Source organism: Perca fluviatilis, chromosome 12 (assembly GCF_010015445.1).
Source record: "Perca fluviatilis chromosome 12, GENO_Pfluv_1.0, whole genome shotgun sequence".
NCBI lineage: Eukaryota > Metazoa > Chordata > Actinopteri > Perciformes > Percidae > Perca > Perca fluviatilis.
The window spans coordinates 37,084,380-37,094,275 of NC_053123.1; positions in this window are offsets into that span (position 1 = coordinate 37,084,380).

The window sequence follows — 9,896 nt, forward strand, 5'->3', positions numbered from 1 at the left end:
AAAAACTTAAAAATGTTAAAAAAAATTAAGAACGAATAAAATAAAGACAATTTCTTCTTTTACAATTGCCATCCCACTATCGAGATGGCGGGAATGTCCATAGACCCTCACTCTACTGAGTGGATCAGTGATGCAAACCCATAAAACCCATACAATCCATTCACCACCACATTATTTCAACCATTTCCCTTTCCCATGGTTTCGGAAAACCGTTTTACAAAGCATCATGGTCCGTTTATGCAAATTTAACAGGAAGTAAAGCGTTTTTCAGGTCTTGAATGCAAATTTAACAACTTTGCCACATGGGAAATATGCTTTAAGGCAATTTCAACACCATGAGCAAGGATAACCACACTGAAAATGACCTACCTCTTTCAACAAACCGCAAATCGAGTATTTCCAACCTACGGGCGACTCCTGGAGAAGATTGAAGAATCGGGCAGAATTGGGAACGGCGGCAGTTGGACATTTCGGCGGCAGAGGACTCCAGCTACCTCGACACCTCGGTGACTGCAGAAGGAGGAGAGAGACAACGCTGGAGGACCAACAACAGCACTGTTAAGTGCTATTCCACGGCGCAGACAGCACAGAACGGCCATTTGGCAGCCAAAAACGGCACTGTTTAGTGCCCCACCGAAGAGGACCACGCAGGACGGCCATCATCGGCCAAAAACAGCACTGTTAAGTGCTCCATCGGCAGAGGACGGACCACGAGGACGACTCACCAGAGATCCACAGCGGCGGTTTCAGCACTTTCCAGTGCTTCAGCGGCAGCCAACCAACGGACAGGGTGTTTAACCTCACCAGGGGCCTTTCCTGGGTAGGTTATCACACTTGCTCCCTCAGCCCTCACTTCAAAAACCAACGACCAGATCTTCAGGTTCTGTTCTGGCCAAACCATGGTAACCTAACGGTGATAACAAGTGGTTTGTTGGCGGACAGACGGTAAGAATGCAGCCCCCCGGGTCCCTTGGACAGCACGCGGGTGTGGTGGTCCAGGGCAATCAGGACCTTAAATGTCGCCAAGTCTTCTACGAGGGTTAGCCTCACCAATGCACAGTCCATCTTGCACCACACACGTTTGATTCGGTCCTATTCGCTCAATCCCATTGTAGGTGTGCAACCATAGCTTTGTCATCTTCCCCTCTGACCGACGGCGTGTTACGGGATTATGACAGACTATGGGGCTCTGACGGCAGCCTGCTTTGCCCCCTGTTTGTCCGGTGATTATGGGATTGCACTCTAACCTAGGAACATGCATTTCCACCTTGAGACTGCTTTCTCCTCTGGCCGACGGCGTGCTACGGGACTGCTAGTTCTTGGTGACATGCACCCAATGGTCTCCCCACTTTCCCCTCTAACCGACAGCGTGTTATGAGATGGTGTTGAGTCTTGGGGTTCTGAAAGACTGAACATGCACCGTCATTGACGTTACTGCGGTCCCCTCTAACAGACGGCGTGTTATGGGATTGCGGTGCGCTTTGGCATGCAACCAACGGTGTCTCTACTCTCCCCTCTAGCCGACGGCGTGCTATGGGTGTGTGATGACCCTTGGTGTTCAGACCGGTGACCTGCCTTCCCCCCTGATCATCAGGTCATTTATGGCACTGCGGAAAACCCCAGAACCAGCAACTACCATCAGTGTCCTCCCCTCTGACCGATGGCGTGTTATGGGACTTTGGCACACTATGGACGTCTACCAACACCTCCTTCACTTACCCCTGAAACTTTTACCACCTAAATTCTACATCCCTGGCCCAGCTTAGGTGGCCATGCCGAGGATGCACCGGGACCTAGGCCCCTTCCCTTTACAACTCTTAACAATTTTATCCTTTTGCCAACAGTATTTTCAGCCAGAATAGCTAGCTTTGACGCGGTTTTCCTTTTGTTTTTCGTATTAATCCAGGCATAAACAGCAAAAATAATAACCCTTAGATAACTTCTAGTTTATTGATCCTAGACTCATCTCAAATTCTTACCAAAATTCCACCCCTAAGACCTCGATCAATTGGATATGGGACACACACCGGGATCTGATCAACCCCGGTGGGCCACACCCAGTGGAGAGTGTCTAGTTTGAAATGGCCGAAACACTCGATGATGCTGAGGTGCACTACTGACGATGTGTCCTAAAATCTAGCTTCTAAGATAGACCAACTCCAACCACCCCCTCTCTCAAAGACAATCAGGTCTTTTTCTTAGGCGTGCACCCTTGGCCTTCCAGTTTCTCCCGGGTTACTCTGGCGTCCTCCAACGCCGGTGAGCTACGGGGTTACAGTCGGCTCTGGGCTTCTGTTGGACTTCCTTCTTCCCCACTGGTTGTCATGCGACTGGGGGAGGATGGAGGCCCCGGAAGATGCAACTACCGTAGGCGCATCCACTGACGGTGAATGCGCTTCGGACGCCTTGTTTCGTGGTATCCCCCTGATCCTCCCTGCCACATAGGATCATGGATACCACACACACTATGCTCGGCCGATCCGCCTTGCTACTATCCTGCTTTCCTTTCATACCCACACGCACCTAAGAAACGAGGACATTGTCGGACGGGTTTGAGCAAAACTGACGAGCGACGGCCAGTGCAATACCTTTGCTTCCCTATCCCAAACTGCTCGGTCCAATTCCGGGTGGGGGGTCGCATCGAGAGAGATTTTAACCACCCTAACCCTAACAGCCGCAGCGGAGCGGCCAGGACCAGCAGCGGGGCGGCCAGCAGGGACAACAACGCCGGGGCCGGCAGGACGCACACCAGCAGGGCGGGAGGTTTGTCCAAACCTATGGGAATAATCAACAAAAGCAGCAGGCTAATGACCCAGACTTTTTAACCAGAACAAGGGTTATTCATAGGATTATTAGGTCAGCACATCACTTTAATAACGTGACAGCTACTGATATCCCACCTGCCATAGCTAGGCTGACCCAGAACCTTATTGATTCGATCAAACCAGCAGACACAAACCCTACAACAGAGAACATTATTATGGGTAATGCAAAAATCTGGGAACATGAAACTTTAGCAACACTGGAAGACCACTATAAAGACAATATAGATAACAACCTCCAGATCCTGCAGCAACTACAGGCAGGCAACTGGAAAAAGAACTTTGAAATAGCAGCTGCTTGGTCACGCAGCCACTATGGCAGAAAATTGTCCCAGGAACTTCTAGATACAGTGTATGCTAGAGTAGAGGCTACTGTTCAAACCTGCCCTGGGGTGCAACCTCAGGAGGCCCAACAGACCCAGACTGTACCTGAGACGGTGGTGGGAGCACGACCTTTGGCCCCACAAGGAACTGAGGGGCCAAATCCACCACGGGACCCGCAGCCTCCGGTTCCCACTCCTCCTCCTCCACGGGCACACCCTCCTCCAGCCCAGGCAGAAGGAAGCAGGCCAAAAGTTCAGCCTGCGAGGAGAAGACACCTTAGCTCTGCCATCACAGAGTTTTTGAAAATGGCAGCTCCTGCCCCCACACCCGACCCACAACCTGGAGTCCCACGGATCGTCACACAGTGGCAGGCTTTGAGGACGGACCCAGCACAGCGGGCACCAGAGACCCACCCAGCTCCCCAGACGGCTACTCATAGCACACAAACAGCTGAGGAGACAGAGGCACAGCAGCAGCAACAGGTAGAGGAGGCTGAATTGATCTTCCTACACGAGGATCCTCTTCCATGTGAGGCCCCTCTCCCTCACCCACCCACTTCCCCCTCCCCTCCACCTCCCCCCCACCCTACCCTAGACCTCTCCCCTCCTCTCTACCCCCTACACAGTGCTGGCACGAGAACGGGCCCCTCATCCAAACCCACAGTTCAGAGCACTCTCTCATTTGCACCCCTGGCTACATCATCCCCGCCTGCTCCAACCAGCCCTGAAAACAGGCCCTTCAGGCACGCCCAGACCACTAACAAAGACACTGTTTGGAAGCTGGAGCCAAGGAAACCATGGGTCTTCCTCGGGGATTCGAACTTGGCCAAAATCCCACCTTTTTCACACAAACACATCCAGGTGGATAGCTACCCAGGGGCCACGTTTGCACATGCTGAGAGCATTTTGGCCAAAACACCAGTCTCCATGTCAGTAGAGAGAGTGGTACTTTCCTTTGGCATCAACAGCAGGGCCAAAGATCTAGACACAGTGACCATCCCACAGCTGGACAGAGCATTCAAAATGGCTGAAACAGCCTTCCCTAAAGCACAGATCTGTGTGGTCCTGCTGGATTTCAGCAGGCAGCTGCCAACTGCAGAACAAGACAATCTGAGACGTTTAAACATGTACATTGAAGATAACTATATTTTCATCCCTCAGCTCTCCAGAAGCAGCTTTCGTGTGGAGGGTGACCACATTCACTGGACCACACAAACAGGTGAAAGCATGCTGCAACATTGGGTCCAGTTTTTAAACACCATTTCCCTGTAAGTGGAAAAACAAAGCAGGGTTAAACACAGTGGTTAACTTATGTGAATCCTTTCGACTGACAGCAGCACAGAGCATGCTGCTAAACAAAGGTTTAACTTTTATTCCCTCTCTCCACAGGTCTAGCCACAAATGTCTAAAAGACCAGACTAAACTTGACCTGCAAAATTATCACAGGAAATTGAAATTGGCTGTTTATTATAATAACAAACCAGATTCTGTACACCTTCCATTCATTCCCAAGTCCACCTGGGTTCCCTCTGCTGCACAGCTCCCTCCTGAAATCGCCAATTTGACACAATTGGATAATGAATATTTTCAAAAAAACCATAGAATAGGTTGGGTTAAATCCAACCTTAGTAAAGTGGAAACTGAAGCACTCCATCAGTTAACTGAAAATTGCCAAATAGTAATAAAACCAGCAGATAAAGGGAGCGCTGTGGTCCTCATGGACAGGAAGGATTATCTGTGGGAGGGACACAGACAGCTTAACGACCTGAATTATTATACTAAACTAGACAGACCTATTTATAAAGATACCATACCATTAGTAAATACAATTCTTTTATCATTATATAATAAGAAATTTATTAACCACAAACAAATGACCTACCTCCAGGGAAATAAAGAACCCAGAATGCGCAGATTCTACCTTTTGCCCAAAATCCACAAAAAAGCCTCCCTTACTGCATTCCCCCGGGACGCCCAATTGTCTCTGATTGTGAGAGTGAGACCTACCGCACGGCGGAATTTATAGATTATTATTTAAATCCTCTCTCAATATTACACCAGAGCTACATAAAGGACACGTTTCATTTTGTGGAAATTATTAAAAATGTTATAGTCCCACCATCAGCCTCTCTTTTCCCTCGACGTCACGGCGCTGTACACCAACATACAGACCTCAGAAGGATTGTTGGCTGTAAGAAATATATTCCAAAAGTACCCCAACAGTAAGAGACCGGAAAAGGAGCTTCTCCAACTCCTAGAAATTAATTTAACTAGAAATGATTTTGAATTCGACGACCAATATTTTCTGCAGACCAGGGGGACAGCGATGGGGAAACGTTTCGCTCCTGCTTATGCCAACATATTTATGGCAGAATGGGAAGAAAAAGCATTAGCAGCCTGCGACAAAAAAACGCTGTATTATTTCCGTTTTTTAGACGACATATGGGGCATATGGCAATATTCGATGGAGGATTTCGAACAGTTTATGCTTACCTTAAATGGGCAGAGGGAGTCCATCAAATTAACTTCAACCATTAATCAGGACTCAATTGACTTCCTGGACACGACGACCTTCAAAGGGGATGACTTCTCCTCAACACACAGACTGGATGTCAAAGTTTTTTTTCAAAAAAACAGACACGCATGCGCTGTTGTTCAGGTCCAGTCACCACCCACGTAATACCTTTGCTGGTCTGGTAAAATCCCAATTATTGAGGTTCAAAAGAATCTGCACCAGAACATCAGATTTTAAAACAGCAACAAAAATTCTATTCTCCGCATTGGCCACTAGGGGGTACTCCCGCACCATGCTAAGACAGGCTTTGAGGACCTTCACTCAGCCTAAACCAATCTGTCTGGACCCACTCCTGCCCATTATTGTAACATACTCTGCACAAAATGTGAAATTGGTCAAAAAATTGAAAAATAATTTTATTTCCTCTGGAGGTAACAACGTTTTTCTGAAGGACCACAGGCTCATTGCAGCCTTCAGAAAAAACAAAAATTTGAGGGATATTTTGGTTAAGGCCAAACTCAGGCCTTTACAGGTCCACAGGACTAGGGCACAGGGGGATTTTTATAGGAGGTAAAAAACTGTACAGAATCAAAGCTCCAAAGAGGTTTTCTTAACCCAAAATAACACAACTGTACAGCACAAAAATATTATTTATTTAATTAGATGCTCACAATGTTCCAAGCAATATGTGGGGAATCAGGGAACTCTTTATTGACCAGATTTACCCAGCACCGGTATAATATCAATAAACAAAAAAAATCTACACATCCCCTTAGTCCAACATTTTGTGGACCACGGCTGGACCAACCTCAGGGCCACCATCCTAGAGTCCAACCCAGCATGGTCGGTCCAGCAACGTAGGAGAGTTGAGAGGTCTTGGATCCAAAAGCTGGGCACACACCTGCCCAACGGCCTAAATGAGAGATAGGATAGTGGGGAATTAGTCTGAAGTCCATGGTTCGTGCTTCAATCCTGCTGCCTTACGGCATATATATATATATATATATACATACATATATATATATATATATATATATATATATATATATATATATATATATATATATATATATATATATATATATATATATATAGATTGGAGGAAGATTGGAGGTGGATTGAAGGCAGACGAAACATTGCTGACATACTTACCAGAGGTGCAACTCCTGAGGAACTTAACCCTCATGCCCTCTTCGGTCATTTTTGTACATTTTTCTCAAGTTTTTTTTTTCATTTCGTGATCATTTTTGCTGTTACTTCTTATGGCATGAAATTTTGTAGGAATCCTTCTTTTCAGTCAAATTTTTTATATATATGTGTATTCACACCATATATATATATATATATATATATATATATATATATAATATATAATATATATATAATATATTATATATATATATATGGTGTGAATACACATATAGAATGACACATTCACGGGAGCTTCCAAATTCGCCTTTCCAGCCAAATTCAATGCAATTCATAGGAAAAAAACATACAATTTCTCTAAAAACCAGCGTCCTTGAACGCAGCATCCACAATCATTGGATTTCATGCTAATGCTGGGCATAAACAGGAAGCTCCTTAGGTGTGGAGTGCTACTCGCACTTCTTCTGACTTCAGACACCTTTATGGAAAAATACAGTCATTCCTTGTCTTAACAGCCTGATGAAGACTTACTCTGTTGAAACACATAGCTGTGACTTTTTATTTTTAAAATAAAAGTTCTGACAACTGACCATCACGCCTGAGGACTTTTCAGTCAAGTCTAACCACAGTCTGTATAGTTATTATTGTTTTTCCTTGCTACGCTGAGTGGGGATTGCGATGACACACCAACATGGATGGCCACTGCTTCTACACTGAGGACGACTGGGACGAGGGACCTAATGGCGTGTTTTTCTCCTAGAACGAGACAACATGTCAGAACCAGTACTCGCTCCCGTTTATAGCCCGTTCTCATTCATTTCTGGATTATAACACACCATTTCTTTTGGGATCTTACTAGTCCAATTCTTCACTGTCCATTCATTGTTAGGATGGACAGGATCTTCAGTGTCCTCTCCACTTTCAGAGGAAGGTTAGAGGCACTCACAGAGTTGAGCACACCAGTGACCATTTTGTCAGACTCCAGAAACTTGTGTCATCTTCAGATGAGTCCTGCAGTTGGCTGGAAGATAAAGGCTCCTTCTCTTTGCTCCAGGTCTTTCTCCTTCTCTAGAGCCAGGTGCATGAACACACTAATAGTTGTTTCTGTTTACAACTAAAGCAGGAGACAATGTTTTTATTCAAGCACGTCTTCAAAGACACATGAAATGCATCCTTCAAAAGAAGGAGATTTACACAAACTCTCTCTCACACACAGACAGGCATGCACACACACACACACACACACACACACACGGCTCCATAATATAACTGGCTAAAGTAAGGTGCGCTTTTTTCACCACTAAAATTATCATTGTTTGTTTACAGATTTACACAAACTCTCTCACACACAGACATGCAAATACATGCACACACACACACACACACACACACACACACACACACACACACATACAGCACACGCACACACACACACACACACACACACACACACACCCAACCCACACACACACACCCACCCACCCCACGCACAGACACACACAAAAATACATATATACACACACACACACACACACACACAGACACACATACACACAACATATACACACACACACGGCACACAACGATACACACACCCGCACACTAGACAATACACACACACACACACACACACACACACACAGCTCCATAATATAACTATAATTTCATGCATCGGCCTACAAGGGGCAAAATTGTTGAATCTGGTGAAATACTGTAAAAATGTCAAATATGACTAGTTTTCTTCCAAATGAAATGCTGACATTACAGAATGCATGGTTTTATACTGTAAAGGCAGTGAGATCAAAACATGTGGTTATAATGGAAGTCAATGGGGCCATTTTTGCCTCGAAGGTGTCCAGAGGGAGTATCTGGAACTACATAAAAAATACTAATGCAATCAAATCAGTTTTGTTGCTTATCTTTGACATATCCAAGCCTCTAATCCCCACCAAAGCCCCATTCCCCTATGATTTATTTTATGGAAAATAATTTATGTTTTGTTGGGTTTTTCATAAATAATTGTTACTTCAAAGATTTAAAACTGGCCTTTAAAGGGTTAAAATCCAGAAAATTATTAAATTTATGGTAGTTTTGAGCAATTTACAAGTTGTTTAAGTGATTTATGAAAAAAAAGCAGAAAAAAATATTGATATATGATGATTTAATATCAGTTTTTTGGACATGTACATTTTTGCCTCGAAGGTGTCCAAAGGGAGTATCTGGAACTATGTAAAAAATACTAATGCAATCAAATTAATTTTGTTGCTTATCTTTGACATATCCAAGCCTCTGATCACCACCAAAGCCCCATCTAGATATTATTCATTATATGGAAAAAAAATCATTTTTTGTGTTTTTTGTAATAAAAAATGAAATACTTCAAATACATAAACTGGCATTTAAAGGGTTAAAATCCTGAAAATGATTGAATGTTTGGTAGTTTTGATTAGGTTAGAAGTTGTTTAAGTGATTTATGAAAAAAAAGCAGAAAAAAATATTGATATATGATGATTTAATAACAGTTTTTGTGTGCGTGGACATTTTTGCCTCGAAGGTGCCCAGAGGGTACAAAATGAATCATTTAAGTATAAAAGACATGTAAGAGTAAAAAACACGGGATTTAAAAAATTTGACTGAAAAGAAGGATTCCTACAAAATTTCATGCCATAAGAAGTAACACAGCAAAAATGATCACGAAATGAAAAAAAAAACTTGAGAAAAATGTACAAAAATGACCGAAGAGGGCATGAGGGTTAAGACTTAATTATATTATTATAATAATAATAATTAAAGCTGCGAGCAGCGATGGACGGGCCCTCGCACCTCTGCACACGTCGGGGTTACCAGCGGACGCCGCTCCTTGCGACCGTGCATTCGCGCGGCACTCAGACGCCCCAAATTGTCACAAATGAAAAGGGAACTCCCTGCCGAGTTCAATGATACCTCACACAAGACTCTACGTCATACGGTTCATTAGCTGTGAAAAGGGGCGTGGCTAGAGCATAGGGGGCGGGTCAAACCACCACCAATTAAAAAGGAACTCTCTGCTGAGTTCAATGATACCTCTCACAAGACTCTACCTTAAGG